The 24,249-nt window shown below is 36.8% G+C and overlaps 1 long non-coding RNA gene across 2 annotated transcripts; it reads right to left on the minus strand.

The window, feature by feature from the left end:
* Nucleotides 1–217: 217 nt before the first annotated feature.
* On the minus strand, nucleotides 218–24,131 carry LOC128576455 (uncharacterized). Of its 2 annotated transcripts, XR_008377379.1 has the most exons (6): nucleotides 23,943–24,131; nucleotides 22,179–22,350; nucleotides 19,805–20,040; nucleotides 11,516–11,648; nucleotides 10,496–10,639; nucleotides 218–710 (listed from the first exon to the last, which is right to left on the minus strand). It is a non-coding gene; the product is annotated as an uncharacterized LOC128576455 (long non-coding RNA). The 2 variants fall into 2 exon arrangements; XR_008377380.1 differs by lacking the exon at nucleotides 11,516–11,648.
* Nucleotides 24,132–24,249: the final 118 nt, after the last annotated feature.

The raw sequence follows: 24,249 nt of genomic DNA on the forward strand, positions 1-24,249 counted from the left end.
ATATTTGATAAACAACATGAAAAACTACCTGTGGGAATGATTTAAAAAAAAAAAAAAAAACATACTGAAATATTCCTCAGTGAAATTTTAAAATTCTCTTGTAAATAAAAAACATTCTCTAATCATCTGAGAAAGAAATAGTTGATTAAACAGAAGGAAATAATGTCAAATTGACAACAAATTTTACTTCTACATAGTAAATTTCAAGTGTAAAAATTGTGATAAAAAGAACAGTCTTTTTATTTTGTGAAACCTCGCTAGTCAAAGGGGAGTAGCTGAAGAAATGTAAGAGCACAGCAGTGTCAGTGACAGACGTTTTGGAGAGAACAGGGGAAGAACCTGTGAGATGAAACCATCGGTAAGAAAAGAGACTGAGGAATGGCAGAAGCTTTCAAAGGAGCACTTTAGACAACAGTTATTGCTTGCAAGTATTATCTGTATTATCAATCAATAAAATATTGCTTACTACTTACATAAATGTTTGCTTTTTAAAAATTATTGGGATATATTTAAAATCTTGAACAGGTTAACCTAAGGAAGCTCAGCCATAAGCGGAGACGTCCATGTGTACACTCCATGTGAGCACATCCCAATGGGGTCAAGAATCTCTCCTCTTGCACTACTGAGTTCTCCAGCCAGAAGCTACATCTGTGCTCCACTGAAGCTTCAGATGTACCAGTGAGGTCTTGGGTCATCAAGTATTCACATATCTGAAAGAGGAAAAGAAACGAAATAGCTCAACTGACTTAGGGGTCTGCAGCCCTCTATTTTTTTTTTATTGTTGGGAATTCATTTAGGGTACAAGAAACCAGGTTACACTGCTTGCATGTGTTTGGTAAAGTCCATAGCTTTATTTTTTTATTAGTGATTTTCCTTCTGACTGACACCTGAAAAGTAGGAAGGAAAATTTTCTTACCTGTATGTACATGTCCATCTTTTAGTAATCTGGTGCTCAGGAAAAAATTCACTGACCAAGCTATGGTTTTCTAAAAATACTGGGTTTCTTACACTAAGCTAAAGATACTTCTTATCCAGAAATCCACTTTTTAATTTCCCAACAAAGTTATGTTCCTTTTCTCTGTGCTCTTATTGTAATTATCATAATTTTTATAACTTTATTGAGAGTTTCAGTTGAAGTAAAATAAATTTAACATATGCAAAAGGCACAGTTTTATGTGTTCTAACATATCACTGAAATGTGAAACCATCACATGATGAAGGTAGTGAACAATGGTCTTATCCTCAAAAGTTTTCTTCTGGCATTTTTCACTGTGTCCATTAATTCTTCTTTAAATCTAGACAGCTACAGATATACGTTCTTCCACTATAAATTGTCTTTTAAAATTTAGTTTATTCATATAGTACAGTGTTTCTCCATCTTTCTAATGCCACAACCCTTTGAGACAGTTCCTGTGGGTCGCGACCCACAGGTTGAGAACTGCTGATGTAGCATAATCACTTTAATACTTATCTATATTTTGTGTGTTTGTGGGTTTTTTCTTTTTAATGATTAATAATTCCCTTGCCTGGAGGTACTACAATTTGTTTACTCATTTACCAGTTAGTGGACAATGAGTTCTTTCCATTTGGGAACTACCACAAATAGAACTACTAAAAACACTCAGACATGTCATTCTGTGGACATATGATTTCATTTCTCTCAAGTGAAGACCTAGAAATAGAATTAACTGTGTTTATTTTTGGACTGATTATTCAGTTTCATTGATCCAAAGTGAGTTACTGTCTTGAAATCAAATAGGGTAACTCTGTCAATCTGTTCTACCTTTGAGAAAATTCACTAGTTATTGTAAGTCCTTTGCATTTGTTTACACATCAAAAATCTTATCAAATTCTACTATAAAGAAACACTATGGGAATTTTTATTATTTTCATTAGTAATTATTTAGCATTTCTAGAAACTTCAAGCTATTTTTCAAAGTAGACATAGTCATTTTGCATTTCCACCAGAACTGCATGAGACCTATGGTTGCTCCAGATTCTCACAGTTACTAGGCATAGGTAGTGACTTCAATTTTAGTCATTTTAATACGTGTCGGGTGCTGTCTCTTAATTTGCATGTGTCTGATGACTAAGGACATTGAATATCTTTTTTAAGTCATTCTTGGACTTCTTTTGTGAGGGATCTGATCAACACTTTTTTACATTTTCTCATATTGCTTGTTTTCTTGTTATCAAGTTACAAGGGTTCTTCACAGCTTCTAGTTGAAAGTCCTTTGTCTAATATAAAATTACAAATATTATTTTTTCTAATTCTGTGGCTTGGCTTTTTTCATAATATTATCTTTCATAGTACTATCTTTCAAGGAGTAAAGTTGTTTATTTTTTTTAATTGGATGAAATCCAAATTCTCTTTCTTCTCTCTTTGAATGGTTTAGGTTTTTTGTGTTCTAAGAATATGCTGCCTCACCCAAGGTTGTAAAAAGTGGCTCCTGTATATTTTTCCAGAAATTGTATGATTTTAGGTTTTATATTTAGACCTATGAGATAGCTTGAGTTAATTTCTATGTATGCAGTTAGGTAAGCATCCATGCTAACCTTTTCCCAAATACATATCCAGTTGATCCTGCAAAAATTATTAAAAAGATATATTCCCCTTCCCCCAAATTTCTTTGGTATCATTGTTGAAAATCAATAGTTCATACATGTTTGTGTTTATTTGTGGACTTATTAGTTCATTGATCCAAAGTGAGTTACTGTCTTGAAATAAAGTAGGGTAACTCTGTCAATCTGTTCTTCCTTTGAGAAAACTCACTAGTTATTCTAAGACCTTTGCATTAGTTTATACACCAAAAATCTTACCAAATTCTACTATAAAGAAACACAGTGGGAATTTTTATTAGATTATTTTGAATCTGTAAATTAATTTTGGGAGATAGCTCTTATAATAAAGGAAGCCTCTAATCCACAATCACAGCATATATTTCCATTTATTTTTAAATTTTTTTTCTCATTTTTTTGGTATAGAGATCATAAACCAATTTTGTTACATGAGTACTAAGTATTTTATGTTTTGGAGAGCTATTCTAATGCAATTATTTTTAAATTTTATTTTCAATTACATACTGCTAATTTATAAGAATGTATTTAGCATCTGATTATGTTCCTTATATTGTTGAAATCTGGTTAAATTCGTGTATTATAGTCCTGGTAGTTTTCCTTCGATTCTTTGGTATTGTCTATATAAAAAATCATATCATTTGGAAACAATAAGAGGCTTACTTTTTCCTTCCTGAGCTTTGTTTCTTGTATTTCATCTAATTGCTTTATGGCAATAGCTGGGACCTACAGTACAATGTTCAACAAAAGTGGCAAAAGTTTACATTCATGCCTTAGGTTTTAATACTTGGGTAAAAAATTCCATTTTTCATTGCTAATTATGACAGCAAAGATTTGTTATAAGTGGTCTTTATCAGTTTGAAGAACTTATTTATTCATTGTTTCTAGTTTGTAGATCCTGGCCATTGCAGTAAGGCAATAATGATTTAGGCCAGGTCTGGTTGGACTCATGATCTTCTTCCCTGCAAGGTGTTTAGATGACAGTGAGATGAAAATGCAGTTGGTCTTGGTCATGGTCCAACTGGTTGCTCTGAAGAAAGAGGGAAAGCTCCTTCCAAACCTGCTGATCTCTAAGGGCCTTTAATTCAAAATACTCTTTATTCCAAGGAGTCATATTTGGGGTGAAATTTCCAGAGCTCCCTTATTTGAATCATTTTCCAATCCTTTGTAGTGTTCTGCTACAATAACCCAGTCCATGCTATTAAGTCAGATTTCATTTGTTCCCCAATAAAGGCAGCTTTTTTCCCTTGTACTTCTACCTTGCCCCCACATCTGTCCTCTGAGTATTTAAGTCACTAAACAGGCTATTCAAGGAGAATGGGAAGCAGACATACAAACTGGGTCCTGTCTTGTACTCCCATAGATTGTCATCCTCACACATTTCCTGGTAGTATGTGCCTGGGCACCTAGCAGCCTTTGTGCCTTCTCAGCCTGGGCCAGAGGTGAGGCCACTTGGTAGGTATGTGCAAGGTGCTTTTGGTTAGTGGCCTCATGACATTGCTCAGATGCCATGTAAGCTTACTCATCACAATGGGGTGTCTGGTTTTAGAAAACATGACCAAAAGGGCTCACAGAAAGGTGAAGTCAAAAAGATTTAAAGTGAAGCACAGAAGTGTCTGCCCCAACGAATGGTAAACTTCATCACGTGAGATGCCCACACCTACTCCAGTTCACTCAGTTATTTTTGTTGAATGAGGCCAGCTGAGACACTTGTTCATCATAGCAGTGGCTCAGTCATGTGAGCCACTATGCCCATGTAACTCTCCTTGCAAGGTGCCCATCAGTCTGCTACTGATTCATCCCAGGGAGTTAAATACTCAGGGAAAGACTCTACGAAGAAGACGTAGGTCATGGAAAGTCATAACCATTTGAAGTTCTTCTGAATGAGAGCCAAACACCAGCTGTGGATGAAATAAAAGTGCAATAGCAACCCCCCTCCTCACTTTCAGCAGAATGCAGTGTGGCCAAAACCTGGCAAATCATTTCCAGTTCCTGCCGCCCTTCTGCTGCTCTCAGTCCTCAGCCCTCTGCCTTCAGTTCTGTGGTTGTCCTCTCTAAGGTTCCCCTTGGTGCTGACCCTGCTAAACACTGCTATCCTGCCATGCCACCAAATTCTTAGAAAGTTCTTCTGTATCAACTTTACGCTCTCAGGCCACTTTGGTAATGCCACCCCATCCATTCTTAGCATGCTCTGTGTAGTCAGTACCAACTGGCTGTGGAAATTTGTGCTAACAAGGAGCAGCATATCATTTTCAGGAGTGGATGCATTTGTTGTTTCATCTGCCACCACAAATAAAGGTACAGATGCTAGGGCAGTCATATATGGCCATTTATGATCAAATGCGAGTGGCATAATGGCTCATGTGAGCGCTGTGCTGTCTTTCCAAGATCTCTCTCTCAGGACCCTGGATAGCTAATATCCTTTCAGCATATTTTCTTTGAATAGAATGTTTAAATAGAGTAAATATGGCCATTCTTTTCTTCCCCTAGTGCTGGCAGAACAAATAAGACCCACCAAATTTATCTACCCAATTACTCTTAGGTTAACAAGCTCTGAAGTGCTGTGGAAATGCTCCCCCAGAGCTCCATCATGGGCTGATGGGGAAACCATCCAGCCTTTCTTCAGGACTATTAGAATAATAAACACCAGGCAGTTCAATCAGTTGGACATTTTGCCAGGGCCATCACTCAAGCAGACAAGCAATTCGGACCATTCCCCAAGGAAAACTGGCCTCAATGATCTCTGCTCTTTGCCAAAACCTGGGAGAGAAACAGGTAAGAATAATTCTTTCAAGGATCCAAGGCAGAGACTGTGGGAGAGGCTCTCACTGAGCCCACGGTGGGAGAGAGGCGTGGAGAGGAAAAGGAACAGGTGAAATTCAGGCTCTGGGTATCCTGCTCTTATTTTTGCAAGACAAGGACCATTGATATAGAGTTCTACTCTCTGAATGAGAAAATAAACCATTTCACAGTAAAACCTCACCATTTCAGAGTGAATGTGTTAGAAGTGTAGGACTGTGTTTCTTACAGGGGGGCAGGGGAGGGAGACATTCCAGTTTGAATATGCAGAAAATAAATAAAAAACATGAATTTTAAACTATTTTTAAGGTGGTTTAAGGTAGATGGAAGCAGGCGACAAATGGTTTTCTAACTGAGGTCTGTAGGCACCTGCTTTTCACACCTACATAAGGATGATTTATAAGGACTATGTCAATTAATTGTTTATAAATAGTACTTCTCAAGTGCCAGAGGGCCCCTGAAAACAATCGTACCTGTAAAGTGTTTTAGATATCTTTCTGGCACACTGATTTATACCATGAATTATTTAGGAAATCCTTTCTCTATTGCTAACACAAAGATCTAATTCCATCCAGTCCTAATCGGAATTATCAAAATGTTTCATGCAATGCTGTCTGATGTATTTTATTGCTGGCTAACTAGTACTCTATGCATTTAGTTGCTGTTATAAAGAAAGAGCTACTTGCATACCAATGAATTTTTATATCTGAGAGACAGTAATAAATGAGAAAAATGCAACCAAAGGATATAGTATGGTTTGACAGTTTTAATCCTAAAACTGAGATTCTTTTTAAAATAGTTATTGTATGATCATATTTTAGACCAAAGACCAGAATGAGGGGATTGTGTGTGTTTGTGGGTGTATGCAGATAAACCAACTGTTTTCTTAGTTATTCTCACAAATAAGGACATTGGCAATTGTCTATTTTGTTAGTAAGCTAAACTTTATAAAAAGGGTAGTATTGGTACAAAAGATATAAATTTGCATTTCTTTTTTTAAATTTTAGATTAATATGGGGGTGCATATGATTAGATTACATAGTTAACTTTTTTTTTCTTTTGAGACAGAGTCTCACTTTGTTACCCTCTGTAGAGTACTGTGGTGTCACAGCTCATCGCAACTTCACACTCTTGGGCTTAAGTGACTCTCCTGCCTCAGCCTCCCAAGTAGCTGGGACTACAGGCGCCCACCACAATGCCCAGATATTTTTTGGCAGCAGTTGTCATTGTTGTTTGGCAGGCCTAGGCTGGGTTTGAACCTGCCACCTCTGGTGTATGTGGCTGGCGCCCTAACTGCTGAGCTACAGGCACCGAGCCCATAAGTTAACTTTTGTAGGTTATCATTTCTATTGATCAAGCTTGATGTGTGTATGAACACCCCTCCCAACACACACAAGGTTTTGCAACATTTAATTATTGAAATAGATCAAATAAAACAATGTAGAGTAGAACCTCTATAAGTTGGCTACCCAAGGGACTGTAACAAATTGGTCAACATGCAGAGGTGGTCAATGTAAGGAACTAGGCCTATTGTACTGATACGTACATGTGGTACATGTCTGGTCTGTGAAAATTAGGTCAATTTAAGGGGGTGGTCAATGTAAGGAGGTGGTCAGTTATGGAGGTTCTACACTATTTTCTTCTTTGGAGATGAAAAGTAAGATAATATTCTCATTTTAGTGAGGGAAAAGGGCTTCAAATGATTTCATATTATTGACATGGGGATGGTGTTATTAGACAAGAATTCCAAAAACAAATGGAGAATGTTTCAGGACCTTTTAAAAATAAGTCAGATGATTATTTTTTCATTCAGCAGTTATTTACTGAGCACTTACCACGTACCTGACAGCATTCTAGGCACTAAAGATTTTGATTATCATAAGAATCATGTGAATTAGATAATACTTTACTAGCTCCAATGTACACGTAAGCAAATGGAGACTCAAATGAACTGATTTGTATAAGTTTACCCAGTTGTTTTCCAGCTAATTAAGAGACAGAGTCAAGACTCCATCCAACCTCTGATTTCACATTTTATATTTTTCAAATGTGTCAAATAGAATTTCTACTTCTTTAGAGAAGTAAAGAGAAGGACATTCGATGCTTATTTATTTTGTAGTCTCACCTCAAGCCTGTGGTGGGTTTTGCACTTGGGCACAGTAGTTTTTGAGTTTATTTGTATTTCACCGTCTCCCTCAAACTATCCCAATCCTGCCACTTTTCTGTTCCACAATTTCAAAAATGGCACAGCTAGTCAATCTTTCCATCCAGCCTACATTTTTTTTTAACCATAATTCTCTCTTTCTGAAATGAGTACTTACCCATATGGAAATGACTTCACTTCCAAGTAATTCAAAAGAAATACCTCTAGCACTAAAATGTCAGCAGAAATTCAATGCATCAGAACTCGAGGGTCTTCTGTTGGTGACATTATTGGTGACCTTATGCTCCTTTGTTCAAAAGGACTTAAAATAATATCTTAAGAGAGTCTTTTGAGGAGACCACCTTGGGTGCTTGTATTTTAAAGCTCGTATTTTCACAGTAACACTGACATTATGAAAACCAGATGGAAGTTTCACTTTATTGCTTAAGGCTGTTATTTGAAGCTATCCCAGATTTAATATGTCTGGAATTCACTTCATCTCTCCGGTTTTATGGTTTCCAAACTCTAAACCTTAGCATTTATTTAGGTGGCAGGTAACATTACTCTTGCTAAGAACTAGATCCCATTCTCAAGGGTTTTTGCAACCAAGATGTGTTAAATATTACATTTTGGGAACTTCTGATTTTTCTTAGATTCTGATCCATGGATTAACAAAAAAGCTAAAAATCTGATAGTAACTTAGATTTACAGCCATCAGTACAACTATTTCGAATTGGGGACATGTTATGAAAGAAACTACAGATTTTGTTTAGAAAAAAAATGTGTAGAGAAAAATTACCTTTGCCCCCCTGAAACATTTTCTGTGTTTTCTTTTCATCTCCCTTTGAAACTCAGTATCAGGCTCCCTGGGTTCCCTGAAATGGTCCCCAGGGGTGACACAGTGGAACAGTCTCCACTTGATTACAGTGTGTTCTTTTTATGTTAAATGGCTGGCAATGCCACTGAGCATTGTGCCTTGTGTTATGAACACAGCTGGATCTGAAGCTAAAATACTGGGTCCCTGGGCAGCCAGTAATTTCATCCTAAACCCAGGCAGCTAAACAATAAGGAATAAGGTGTCCAGGCTTTGATCCTCTTTAAATGAAAGACCTGGGTGGTTTACTCCACAATGGAACACACAGCAAGAATCTAACACTCTTTTCTTAACCAAATCCTCCCCTCTTAGCTTTCTCCACTGTGAAAGAAAAACAACCAAAGGTGAATTTTTATTTCTAGGAGAGGGATCTAGGAATAATTTTGAAATTTATTTTTAAACGTTGATGAGATTTAAAAAGAGAAACTGGAAGAAGGGCACCACAACTAATGCATTTATCTGCATTTGTATATATTTTACTATCTTGTGGCACATATTACTGCAGAGAGGTCTGTACCTCCAGAGCATTTTTTTTCTAGGCATGAGTGGATAAGTCCACTTGGCAGTGAAGGCATTCTCACGGTCTGACATTGGGTTAAACAAACAGCTCAGAGGGCTTAATAGCAGCACTTCACTATAGCAAACACTTATCTAGCTTGAAGAATCAGAAGGTGACAAGACAAAGTATTTGCTAGGAGCAAATACTAGCAAATATGTTTTTTTCTTCCAATGTCTAATTAGAAAGGTCCTCTTAATGTGATGCTTTTTCATATTGAATCCTAACGTTTGGTGGAGACCTAAACTTTGGAATTGTGTCACTGTCAGATGGTATGTATAAATCTGAAAGTCACAAAATTGGGTATGCAAATGCAATTATATTTACTTCATATATAAAGTTGTGTAGTGGTTAGGAACATGCACTAGTTCTATGCTCTGCCACTTAAACTGCTGTGTAACCTCAGCAAGTCACACTGGCCCCACTGTGCCTCAGTTTCACTGATTGCAATGTGGGGATGAAAATAGTAACTAAATCATAAAGGTGTTGTGAGTATGATCTGTACTCCCTGGTGTGAGGGATTCAGAGCAGTATGATATCACATCCGTGTCTGCTCTTGTGATGGTGGCTGTTACTTTTTGTTTTCAGTTGAATTGTTGAATTTTGAAAAAATTCAATATTTTCCCAACTTCACATTGCATGGCTTGTATTAAACTAATTCTTCATTTAGTGCCTTCCTCCTGATTATATATTTATTTCTTTGTTCTTTTCCTCTTCAGTGGTTTTAAGACTTCCAGATAGACAGGGGAGTGGGAAGGTTTAAGAAATTGGTGGAGAAGTTTTGTTGGGAAGGCAGCCAAAAACTGCTTTAAAAAAAAAAAACAAAAAACAGTCCCTTAGGGTAATTTCTGAGGATTCTGTCAAAACGAGTGTTGCTGTGCTGATCATTGGTGCAGTAATACACAGGTGTCCTGGGATGCAAGTGGACAGCTTCCTGGTGCTGACGGGCCTCTGAGATGGAGTCAGGATTCCCACCACCTAGGAGGAGTGGGCATGCCACGTGCTCCCTCAGCAGATGTCTGTATCCTCACAGTGAAATAGCCCACTCCTTCCTATTCTTCCCTTCCCCTTCTCCATCCTAGCAATCTTTTGCACTACCCTCCAAGCTTGTAGGAGATTATGAACATTACCCCATAAAGCTTGGGGGCTGCAGGAAATTCAGAACAGTAAATGGGTACAGTCTGCTTCTGAGTCTCTCATAACTACCTCTTCCTAACAGCTATAAGAGCTACTGGGCATAACTTATTCATTCCTAGAAATGATCAAGGTAGCCCAGTTTTTTTTTTTTTTTCCATTCTCTTATCTCTTTCAACTTCAAAGAAAGAGTTTTATTAGCAATCCGCCCTCATTTCCCACCTCAGTCCTGAGTGGGTAAGTTTGGGGGAAGGCCACAAAACAGGCATTTGCAAAGCTTGTCAAATCACTCCAGTTTAAATTCATTCCTTTCTCTCATCTGGAGAATTCTTCTAGTGTCTAGGAAGTTGGTAGAGGGGATAGAGTTAGAAATAATTCATTTTATCTTCTTAATCTTCTCTCTTTCACATACCTTAAACTTTAGCTCTTAAACTGAGAAATCTATTGCTTAGCATCTTTATTTTCCACCACTGATGGGACAATTTCTTCCAAGGTGAACGTTAGCCCACGTAGTGTCGCTGCAATGCTGGCAGTTGGCAGTGAATCAGAGTTTATTCTGCCAAAAAAGAATTGATACAATCAACACGTAGTAAAGTCAGAAAGGGGGATTTGTGTACTTTCCTCTCCCATCACTCTAATATTCATATCAAATGTCTCCAGCGATAGCTATCTTAAACATAATTCAAATATCTATATAAGTTTTTCCCAACTTTAATATCTCGGTATAGGTATTCATCTTACAGACAGAACATCATTTAAAAATAACAACACCAACAAAAAGGATCATTGTGGCAAAGTTTTGAGCATCTATAGTAGATTAGGTTGGGTACTTTACCTCTGTGTTTCATTCATTTCCAAATATAAATATGTACAAAGCTGCCCTGGGTGTCAGCCAGTGCTCTAAGAGCTGGAGGTGGGTACTTTGAGGAGAAGAACAATCGGGACATTTGCAAACAAAATAATTTCTGATACTGACAGATCACTAAAGCAAAGGAGCTAGAGGGATAAGATTGATGATAGGGCATGTTTAGGTTGGGTGGTGAAAGAAGACCTATCTGAAGAGATGGCTTCGAAAAGCTGCTGAATGATGCAAAGGAAAGGGCTTATGACAATCTGGAGAAAGGATATTCCTAGCAGGAGGGATGCTACCTCACTCATTCCTTCTGCAGCTCTGAATATGGGCACTAATATTTCTGTTTTATTGATGACAAAAGCTTAAGTATGGTATTACTTACCCTGGTATGGTGTTAGATACCATGGTATTACTTACATTAAGTATGGTATTACTTACCATGGTATGGTATTAGATAATTTGTTCAAATTTATACAGCTAATGTGTCATAGAGCCAGAATTTGAACAAAGCTGTGCTTGACTCCAGAGCTCTTTCTATTAACACACACCGCCTCTTGTTAGGAAAGCAAGATTCCTCACCCTTAGCTGATGCAGAAATCATTTCCTCTGCCTTCCCTTGGCTCAGGACAGAACCATTTCCTGTAGATTATTCCACATTAGGGAAAAATTTATTTACTTGCTTCCTTCATTCAGAATTCCTGTGTATAAAAGGCTGTTGGAAGATGCAAGTTATTGGAAGGATAGAAGGCAGGAATGCCTTTTGAGAGTCAACAATTATTTTGACTTCCTTTCTATAAACCATTCCCACATTTTGAGTATCTTGAGCAGGTCTGCAAAGGAAATGAGTTTTAAATTAATTTTCTCTAGCAGGTCATATCTGTGATAAATTGAAGAACTCCACAAAGCCATCTACATACCCAGGTGTTTAATAGCTTGCTCACTTCTATGCCCCATTGGGATCACTTTCGATTCTTTTCTTTTTTTCTTTCTCTTCCATCTAGAATAACATGGAGTCTTAACAAGACTTGGAAGCAATTTTGACATCAAAAACTAAGAGACAGCTCTACTTTTAATAAGCTTTAATATCAGGCTATCAGTATCACCCTTGATGCTATGGCCAGAAATGACAGTTTTATGATCCTTTCCTTTGAAACTGATAAATTGGTTCAGGTGAAGGGCAGCCTTTTTAGCTGCCACTAGGTGGGGGGGCGGGGAGGTGTAGGGAATAAGCAAGGAAAAAGAAACTGACTATACCACTGGAGTTATTTAAAGCTCTGTAGAAAATTCTAATGGACAGGAAATTTCATATGGTGTTATTACTGAGTGCCGAGTCCTAAATGTTTGTCATATGCAAATGCCTGTATTAGTCTGTGTGCTTATGACAGAGACTTAGGGTACACAGAAGGAGGGAGAGAGAAAAAGCAGAGATGGAGAGGGACAGAGACATAAAGACAGATTATTTAGGTTTGGACCCACTTCTGAATTTGTCAATTGAACTGTCTCACTAACTTGGACAAATCAAACATTATCATTATATAGTAAGCTATTTATAACCACTATTTATGACAGTAATAGCCATAATTAAGATCCCCAGTAAAACAAAACCATTTAATAGCATTTAAAAATTCTCATACTATTTTTGAGTACTATTAGATTTTATTACTTATTTTATTAAAAAAGTATTTTCAGCTTTATTGAGGTATAACTGGAAAATAAAATTTTACATATTTAAAGTATATAATGTGATGTTTGTGTATATATATATATATATACACATAGTAAAATGATCCCCACAATCAAGCCATTTATACATCACCTCATATCGTTACCTTTTTTGGTGTGTTGAGAAAATTTAAGATCTACTCTCAACAATTTTCAAGTATACAATAAGTATTAACTATAGTTACTGCACTGTGCATTATATTTTCAGAAATTTCATGATGGAAACTTTGTACCTTTCCAAAATTTCTACCCTCCCCCTCCACATCCATCCTCTGGCAACCACCATTTACTCTCTGATTTAATAAGTTTGACTTTTATAGATTGCACATTAAATGAGATCATGCAGCATCATATTCTACCACCAAGAGAGGTTTATCCTTGGGGTGCAAGGGGCATGCAACATACTCAAATCCATAAAAATGATATACCAAACTAGTAGAATGAAGGATAAGAATTATAGTATCCTCTCAATTATACTATCACATCAATACATGCAAAAAAAGCATTTAACAAATTTCAAAATATATTCTTGGTAATAACTTTCAACAATTTAGGCATAGAAAAAATGAACCTTGACATAATAAAGGCCACACATAACAAACCCACATCTAATGTCATACTCAACAGTGAAAACTGAAGCTTTTCCTTTAATATTAGAAACAAAGAAAAAAATCATTGGTCATAAGGACATTTGCACTAGACTGTTTATTGAAGCTCAGTTTATAATTGCCAATTTGTGGAAACAACCTAAATGCCAACCAATCCAGGAATAGATTAACAAACCGTGGCATGTGTATATCATGGAATACTATTCAGCCACTAAAAAAGATAGTGACTTTACATCTTTTGTATTAACCTGGATGGAGTTGAAACCCATTCTTCTTAGTAAATCATCATAAGAATAGAGAAGCAAGAATCCAATGTACTCAATTCTGATATGATGACAATTGATACTAGTACATGGCAGGGGGGTAGGGAGATGGGGTAGCAGAGAGAGGGAAGGAGGGAGGGGATGGGGAGCCACTGTGTGTGACACACCTCTTGGCGGTGGGACACAATTATAATACAGACTTTACCTAAGAAATGCAAGCAGTACAACCTGGTTCTTTGTATCATAAATGATTCCCCAATGATTAAAATATATATATATATTATATATATATATTTTAATACATATATATTTCATATATAGTAATATATATTTATATATTATAATATATATTATTATATATATTATAATATATATATATATATATGTATGAGGAACATATCATAGTATTCAACATAATACTGAAAATCCTAGTCAGAGCAATCAGGCAAGAAAGATAAATAAAAAACATCCAAATAAGAACAATAGAAGTAAAACTGTCTCTGAAGATGATGTGATCTTATACCTAAAAGACTCTACAAGAATACATTAAAATAATTTTTATAACAGATGAAGTTCAGTAAAGTTGCAAGATACAAAATTAACACATGAAAATCAGTTACTTTTCTATACACTAGCAACAAACCATCTAAAAAAGAAATTGACAACCCATTTATGATTGTATAAAAAGAATAAATTACTTAAGACTAAATTTAATCAAGGAGGTGAAAGATTTGTACATTGAAAACTATAAAATATTGATGAAAGAAATTAAGGGCACAAAATAAATGAAAAGATATCCTGTGTGGATAAAAGAATTGCATTAAAAGAATTAATATTCTAAATGTCCATACTATTCAAAATGATCTATAGATTCAATATAATGCCTACCAAAATTCAAGTGGTGTTTTTTACAGAAATAGGAAAAAAATCCTAAAATTCATATGGAACAACAGAAAATTCCCAATAGCCAAAGCAACCTCAGATGGGAGAGCAAATGTAGAGACACCACTATCTGATTTGAAAATATACCGCAAACCTATAGTAATCAAAACATCATGGTACTGGCATAAAACAGACATATAAATCAGTGAAACAAAGAGTGCAGAAATAAATCCACACGGTTATGTTTAGTTGATCTTCAACAAAGTTACCAAGCACATTTAATGGGGAAAGAATAGTGTCTTCAAAATGGTTTGGGAAAACAAGATATCCACACAGATATCCAGATGGCAGAAGAATAAATCTGGATCCTATCCTATACCATATATAAAAATCAACTCAAATTAAATGTAAGGTCTGAAATTGTAAAACTATTAGAAGAAAACAGAGAGGAAAGCATCTTGCCATTCGTTTGGGCAATTCATTTTTGGATAAGACCAAAAAAGCATAAGCAACAAAACGAAAAGTAGACAAATGGGATTTCATCTTACTAAAAAACTTCTTAACAGGAAAGGAACTATAAACAAAGTGAAGGGAAAATCTATAGAACAGGAGACTGAATTTGCAAACCATACATCAAAATTCACACAACTCAATTACAAGAAAACAACCTAACAAAAAATATGTGCAAAGGACCAGAACAGACATTTCTCAAAAGAATATATACAAATGGCCAATTGGTATATTAGAAAAAATGTACAACCTAACTACTTATCAGGGAAGTGCACATTAAAACCACAATGAGATATCACTTTACACCTCTTAGAATGACTACTATCAAAAAGACAAAAGATAACAAGTGTTGGGGAGGATGAGGAGCAAATAGAACCCTTGCACATTGTCAGTGGAGTGTAAATTGGTACAGCCATAATGGAGAAAGGATGGAGACTCCTCAAAAAATCAAAAATAAAACTGTCATATGATCCAGCCAATCTCACTCTGGGTATTTATTCAAGAAACGAAATCAGTACCTGACCTCCAAGAGATATCTACACTCCCACTTTCATTGTAGCCAAGATGTGGAAATAACCCAAGTGTCCATCAATGGATAAATGGATAAAGAAAATGTGATGTTAGGTGATAATGTGATGTGTGTGTGTGAGTAATGGAATATTTTTCAGCTCATTCAGCCTTAAAAACAAGGAGGGAAATTTTGTCATTTCTGACAACATGGTTGAACCTGGATGATATCATGCTGAGTGGAATAAATCAGGTGCAGACATACAAAGACCATCACAGTAATTACTAGTGTAGTGTAATTTCCTCTAAGAATATCAATGGACAGGTATTATTTATATTTTCCCAAATTGTCCAGAACCTTTTAATTGCAAGCTTGAGAAGTCCATCTCAGATATACTTTGAAGATAAAAAGAATTTTTCAGTTTCCCAAGGACAGCCTATGTTGGAGATGTAGATCTACGTTGTGATCTTGTGTGCACTGGCCCTTTGCAACTCAGGGAAGATCATTTGTATCCTTTACTTAGTCTCTCAAATCTTGATTTCAAAATTAGAGAATTATTTGTGAAAAACTCTTCTCTAAATGGGAAATCACATAGTTCTAGAGGCTTAAATTTCTGAGCACAACATATTTTTCACACAATAATACCATTCTGCAGGATAGAGAAGCAGTATGCTGGGTTTTTTTTTTTCCTTCTCTAAAAATGGTTTACTTAATTTTACCATAAAATTATCTAGCTTATTCAGTCACAGGTAGAAAGCTGAAGTGTACAGATATAAAATTACAAAGATGGGAAGATGCTGGTTCAAGATCCAGAGTTACATTTTGGTTCTCTTTAACCACTGAATGATTTTCTCAGTATATCAAAGTGTAAGCAACAGTTGATTGAAGGTTTACATTTTTTAAGTGCCAGAGAACAAGAAAAACATTATGGAATACTCAGTTTGTTGACTAGGAAGCTACGTAGTCTGCCCCACACCAATGACACCTGCACAATAAATCAGTTCTCCACTTAATAACATTTGCACTCTTCCACCTGACAATTTCACTTAATGCTTAGCTAAGTCTGAGTTGCTTGGTAGTAAGAGCACTCAGGATGATGTGCTATACTATCAAGAACTCAGGTGGAAAGTCTCCATCTTTTTATGGCTGAATAGTATTCCATGTATACCGCAATTTGTTGATCCCTTCATGGGTTGACTTTACAACTTTTATGTTTACCTGGATGGAGCTGAAACACATTCTTCATAGTAAAGTATCACAAGAATGGAAAAATAAATATCCAACATACTCAATACTAGTAAACCAATGTATAAACAATTACATGCTCATATGAACAATAAAATACAAATATAATCTAGTACAGGGAAAGGGGCAGAAAGGGTGGACAACTGGCAGAAGGAGGGAGGGCATTTGTCAGATCTCACCTCATGGGTACAAGGCATGGGTAGATACCATGCCCCCTGGGTGAGGGGTTCTTGTACAACTAGAATTTTACCTTGCAAGTGAGAACAATACAATCTAAAAATTTGTACCCTCATATTAATTTTAAATAAAAATAAATAAATGAATACATGCAAGAATTCAGGTGGAATTTTGCCAGTATTGGAACTTAGGTTATCTCAGCAATCCTGTAGTCTCTTCACCCACCCATGGAAGCCCTCCAGCATTGCTCAAACTATGAAGGCTGCCTCCTAACACCAGGAGAATCAGACCTGGCAAGATACTAAATCTGGTCACCACATCTTTTTATGAAACCCTGAACTTTCTTTTATATTTATAAAATAAAAAATAATGCTACTATATTATAAGGAGTAAATGAGACAATTTAGCTATATCAACACAGAACATGGCATGTTCAGTTAGAAAATGGCATTTGACTTTGTCTGTCATATTATTAATGCCATACAGTTCTTACATCAATTGGTAAGTAAGTCTATACACAGTACTGCTCATGTTGAACTGTGTCATGATTTCTTAATGTGGTAAATAAAGACAAATTCTTCCTCCCATCCAGACTTACAACAGGTTCCTTGGCATTGGTCATTTTCACAAAGCTGATGAAGTTAGTCAAAGAGGACAAAGTCCTGCATCAACTATATGAAATACCCTGTTGTCATTTTTAGTAGGTATTAATTATATGCAGGTAGATTTTTTGGCATAAAATTATGGAAAAATTAAAAATGATAAATCTTGAAGCCTGATGAAGGTGGGTTGGACTGTCTCTGCTTCATAATGCCCAGTGGTCTTGAGAGAATTAATTTACATTCTTGAACTTTCTCTACTCCAAAAGTCCCTGCAGTTTCACTACCAAAGGCATGTTAGCCATATGACCCAGCAAACTCACTATCTGGTATCTACACAAAGGAAAAGAAGTTGTTATATTAAAACATATCTGCACTCCTATGTCTACTGCACCACTATTCACATTAAAATAGCCAAACTTTGGAATCAACCTAAGCATCAATCTATGGATGTATGGATAAAGAAATCGTGGTACATATACACAAAGGAATATTATATACCTATAAAAAGTGAAATACTGCCATTTGCAGCAACATGGATGGAACTAGAGAACATTGTTAAGTAAAATGAGCCATGTATAGAAGGACGAGTCTTGCAAATTCTCACTCATATACAGGAGCTAAATATTAAAAACAATTTATCTTCTGGAGACAGAAAGAAGAATGATGGTTACCAAAAAATGAAGGGTAGTGCAGATAAGTGGTAAAGTGGACATGGTTAATGGGTGGAAAGTATAGTCACATAGTTAGAATGAGTAACGTTTAATAGCACATCAGAGTGACTATAATCGACAATAAACTAGGGTATACTTTAAAATAACTAAAAGAAAATATCCGGGCGTTGTGGCGGGTGCCTGTAGTCCCAGCTACTCGGGAGGCTGAGGCAAGAGAATCGTGTAAGCCCAAGAGTTAGAGGTTGCTGTGAGCCGTGTGATGCCACGGCACTCTACCCGAGGGTGGTACAGTGAGACTCTGTCTCTACAAAAAAAATAAAAATAAATAAAAAAATAAAATAAAATAACTAAAAGAATAGCATAGGAATGTTCCTTACACAAATAAATGATAAATACTGGGATGGTAGATGCTGCAAGTGCCCTGATTTGACTAATTCACATTGTATGACTGAATCAAAACATCACACAAACCTTATAAAGATATACAACTATCATGTACCCATAATAATTAAAAATAAAACATTTCTTAAATGTCAAAAAATAAAAATGAATAAATGTCTTCCTTTCACTAAATCATATAATACTGAGAGTATTTTTATCATTCAGCAATACAAATGTGTTGGAAACCCTAGTATTTTTGTTTTCTTTTTAATCACAATTGTCAATAATAGTGATGGACTTGTGGCAGTCTATGGACATGACTCTGTTTAATTTAGTGAATTTGGATTCTGGCTGGCTGGTTACATTATGTAAACTGCTGTGTCTGTAGCAGCATTGCAGGGAGGACCAAGTACCGCCAAACACTATGTGTTCCAGTCTGTAAATATTTGACGCTTTGGCCATGAAGGTTGACACAGCATTGCAATCAATTAAACAAACAAGCTACAAGGGTACTATTAACTGGGAGCATGATGCTTTAGCAAATGCGGGCATTGGAGTGCATGTGTACAAAAAAATCCATCTTGTCCTTTTTTTAGCCATTTATGTATTCAAAATAAGAGCTCAATTCAGTCCAGTCTGTGTAAGACACTACCATGTTCTATAGGCCAAATAGGCTCTTATTCTAAATGACTCTAACACCGAACTGCAGTTGGCACTTCCTCTTACATCGTGTGTTAGTTCCTTTATTTATTTTAATGATTAGTCTGTCCCCTCTTGAAGCTTGTCTTGTTTCTTTTCTCACATTGTTTTATTTTCCCATATGTATACATTGATTTTTCTCCAGCCAAAGGCACTTTTTCATTTTATTGGTCCTGACTGCTTCTGTGGACATGACCACATCATCAGTAATGTCAGTCAGCGTTGGAATTGGAACTTACCTGGATAAATGAGATCATATCCTACATCCTCCACTCTGCAGAAGGTGGTGTAGAAGGAGATGCTCTGAAATAGCGTCTTGACCATGTAATCATATAATTTTGAAAAATTCTTATGAAGATGGACATTTTGATCATAATCCACTGCCATATGTCCTTCAAAATAATATCTGAAAGTCAACTCAAGGGGAGTTGCTAATGATATAGTTTTTATTCCAAATGTATCCAGTATTTTATGTCCTGGAAATGCACTTGATCCTGTCTCATTTTGACCAGTAGAATATGATTAAAGTGATATTGTATGATTTTGAGAATACACAATAAAAAATACTACAGCTTCTATCTGTATTTTTCAAACACTTACTCTTAGGGAGGTCCTGTAGGAAACCACCATTGTATTAAACTTTCACATAGAGATATTTTATGTAGGATTCTGGTCCACTTCATCAGTTTAGCTGGCAGCCAGCAGTTAGCATCAACTAACATCCATGCAAGTGAGCCATTGTAGACGTCCAGGTCAGTGAAGTCTCCAGATGACATGTGACCACTGCCATGAGGAATCTCAAGAGAGAACCACCATTTGAACTCAGTCAACAAACTCTATAATAAATACATAAATAATTTTTAAGCTACGATGTTGTATATGATAATATATAACTCAAATATTTTAATTCATTCTTGAATTTGATTGTATAAAATCTCTACTAAGGAGGTTATATTTGACCTAAATGTTTTAAAAAATAAAGAGCAGCTCACTTATTCTCTTTATTATTCTCTTTTCATTTTATTCCCTCCACTGAAGTTACTCTTTTTCAAATGATTAGTTTACATTGTTTGCATTTATTAGGTGAAGTCAAAGTTGTAGTGGAGACTTCGCCCAGGAGGTGTGCTCTATATGCCTACTTTGTACCCATTGGGTGAGAGCACATCAACCTCTCGCCCTTCTCCCTTCTTCCTTCTCCCCTCTCTGTCCTCCCCCTTCCCCCTATTTGGGTTTAATTGTTTTTCTCTCATGTGGGCATGTAATTGTTCATCTGCTAGTTCCATATTAGCATTGTTTTTTTGTGGATACTTGCTTTTCCATTCTTGTGATAGTTTACTAAGGTGGGCCTCAAATGAATGCAGTAACTCTTATGAAACACCCACAACTAACGTAGATCTTCTGAAGGTCATTCGTGACTTACTAATTGCCAATCACTGCCTGACAAAGAAATCTTATTATCTACCTACAATCTTTGTGGCCTCTCTATGGCATTTCTCTATGCCTTCAGTTCTGAAGCTCTATCCCTCACTGATTTCACATACTATTTTTCTCATTCTTCTTTTCATCATCCTAGAAGGATGATGAGTGATGACACCCCCTCTCACATGAAGGAATATTCCTATGCCTGGATTATGAGAATAAGAGGAGTAAACAAAGAAATCTAGACAGGGAAGAAATCTCCATGGAAAGACTAAAGGATGATGGGAATGTTAGTGTTTTTTATTGATTCAGTATATCTGGCCTGACTCTATGCTTTTGGCCAATCTGAAGTTCTTTTAAGCTTGAGAGTAGAGAGTGAGAGGAGGGGATTGGCCAAAATAAAAATATCTTTTTTATTTTTTTTTTTTGTTTGTTTGCTTTTTTTTTTTTTATGTGTGTTTTTGTTTTTTGGGTTTTTTTAGAAATTAGATGTTGGGTGGTGCCTGTGGCTCAAGGAGTAGGGTGCTGGCCCCATATACCGGAGGTGACGGGTTTAGGGTTTGCACATGAAAGCCAGTTACAACCTAAGAATAGGGGGAAGGGGGAAAGGGAGGGGAGGGAGAGGGGAGGTGGGTAGAGGGAAGGGGATTGGTGGGATTACACCAGCGGTGCATCTTACAAGGGTATATGTGAAACTTGGTAAACGGTCTGTAAAGCTAGTGAGTGATGCCCCATGATCATATCAATGTACACAGCTATGATTTAATAAAAAAAAAAAGAAAAAAATAAAAAACCTGACCCCAGCCAAAGACTACAACGACAACAACAACAACAACAAAAAATAGAAATCAGATGTAAAGCTAGCATTTTCTTAAAACACAAACTATTTTATATCCCAAGTGTTTATTTGACTATCTTCTTCCCACTTATGACATGAACTCCTAGTGTCTCTGTAGTAAATGTTTGAACAATAGTTTTCCACAAGGCAAAACATTCTTCTTAAACTTTGAAGCAGGGCGGCACCTGTGGCTCAAGGAGTAGGGCACCGGTCCCATATGCCGCAGGTGGTGGGTTCAAACCTAGCCCCGGCCAAGAACCACAAAAAAAAAAAAACAAAAAACTTTGAAGCAATGTGAGTAAAGCACACTGTCATTATCTCTGCTGGAAAAAATAATAGCATGTTCCCACTTATTCATGCCATGAGTTGGGAAGAGTGCAATGGCCCTGCATCCGGAGGTGGGTGAGTCTGTCTCCACCTCTCAGTGTGATCCTATCTATTAGGACCCTTCCTGTTCCATCTTCCCTGCCCTTCAGTCTCCTTCCTTTCCTCTCTCTTCTCCTTTTTCTCTCTTTCTCTCTGCACTGCTTTCCTTATCTTCTTTGTTCTTTAAAGATGTGAAGTAAGAAAAATATTAGGCAATTTTGTTTTGCTATTGAGTTTTCATAAGCAGGACACATCCTGAGTACAAATTCGTGGATGAACAATGCAAAAGCTGAGATAATCGAATCTTACCCATCTGTGATACAGAACACTGGGAAAATGAACAATTCTTACCTCTGAGTATCTGTCAGCTTTGTGGCTCTTGGGTCAAATGCACATCCGGAGACACTTTGTCACTGTATAGCTGCTGTCTCTAAGATGTCTTTGGTCCCTGACCCATCTCAGAAGTAGTTATGGTGATGGCTCTTTCAGAGACTGGGAACACACAGTTCTCTTCCCTGGAACTCTAATGTTAAGAAAAGAAAATTTCGGTAGAAGTGGTAAGAACATTGGAATTAAGAGCTCTCAGTCCTCGTTCTAACATTTACTAGCTGCTGGATCTTGCTGAAGTAAATTCACTTATGTTTTGATCTATTTATTCCTAAAGTAGGGAAATTAGCATATATAAGAAATCTATGTTAAATGTTAAATGGCACCAACAATTTTCAAGAAGAGGATACTTCTTATGAGGCTTATTATGCAAAGAGCAAAAAACTTGTTCAAGTGACAAGAAGGAATTGACTATGTTGATACTGAGTATTTTTCACTGAGTTACATTTGTTGGAGAAAATATAGTTTGGCAGTGCCCCTCCTCTCCTCAGACCTCTCCAAGGTGAGCACAGTGTATTCAGCAATGAGGTATATAGCACTTTTTTGAGGAAGAGTTCACAAACTTAATTGCCAGACCTTGTATATTCATATATCCTGTACCCAGGGACATGGGAATGAAGTCTTTAAATGGAAACATTCACAAATAGACACTTGCACACACACAGAGAGGACAGATACAAAGTGTCTTCTTATCTGTTTGTTCTCAGGTTTTCTGCCTATTTCAGGAGCTATCACTGAATCTGCAACACAAAATCTATTTCTTAGATATCTTAGTTCCTTTGTTCACATGTAAGAATATGTGAACATGTCTTCCTCCTACCTAGAATTTTATTTAGTTCTGGGAACACACCTTAGAGAATCTATGACAAAGGAACCTGACCTCCCTCTTTAAACATGGTCCCTCCACCTGCATACACAGTCATCTTTCTCTGGTATAGGTCCCGTACTTAATAACCCAGAGAGTAAGTATTATGTGCCTAGTGTAAGGGGCAGGCAGTGATTCTAACAAGTGCCAAGTCCTGCTTCACAGTTCACAGGCTGGCTGTGAGCAGTGGGTACAACAGCGTAGTTGTAAATTTAGTAAACTATAAAGCAGTATAAGAAGTTACATTAAATTTGAAAGAAGAAACTTCTCATTTGCATGAAAGTGACTTTTAGGTGGGGGAGAAGTTCCCCTTAGGAGCTGGATTACATGTGTCTGTTCATCCTTAGGCACCTCTTCATATTCAGGCTCTGACTTGTTCACTTTGCCCTCTGATTTGACTACTTTTATTCGTTATTAATACCTACCCCTGAGAGGCATTCAACGTATTTCACAATGCACAGTGTGGAGGCAGTGATCAGTCAGGACCAGCGTCCCCGGGAAGATATGCTCCAGGCACACGCCAAAGGCAAGCCAGCTTCATCAGGGGACAGAGGAGTCCCCTTTGATTCTGATTCATTCATTATCAAATAATATCTAATCAAGGGATATGTTCGCAGTATTAGCCAATGTGATATTCTGTGGATATCATATGCCAAGTTCAGTGTTTGGGTGTCTGAGGAATGGGAGAGGAGGAGAACACAAGCAGTATCTGAATGAGGAGAAGCCGTGACTCTGCTCTTTGGCAATTTTGTTTTTACTCATCCGTCATGGCCCAATGCCATTGACTTATCACAATGCCCTTATGAGGCCTGGTGAGTTATTCTGGTTTCATATAAAATAAATACCTCAGGCAGGTACAGTACCTGTAATTCTTGGAGGTCGAGGTAGGAAGACCACTGGAGGCCAGGGATAAAGACTAGCCTGAGCAACACAGCTCCCATCTCCATGAAAAACAGAAAATTAGGCCTATGTAGCAGCTACTCAGGAGGCTGAGGCTGGAGGATCTCTTGAAACCAGTCATTCTCATCTTACTTCACACTGGCCCCAAAGCACAGGGGAGTGATGCTGCCAATTCTGATCTTCCAGAGAAGCCACCAAGTGCTTCCTTTAAGTGAAAAGGTGAACATTCTCCATTTAATTAGAAAGAAAAAAAATCATATGTGAAGATTG

This window comes from Nycticebus coucang, chromosome 24 (genome assembly GCF_027406575.1).
Source record: "Nycticebus coucang isolate mNycCou1 chromosome 24, mNycCou1.pri, whole genome shotgun sequence".
NCBI lineage: Eukaryota > Metazoa > Chordata > Mammalia > Primates > Lorisidae > Nycticebus > Nycticebus coucang.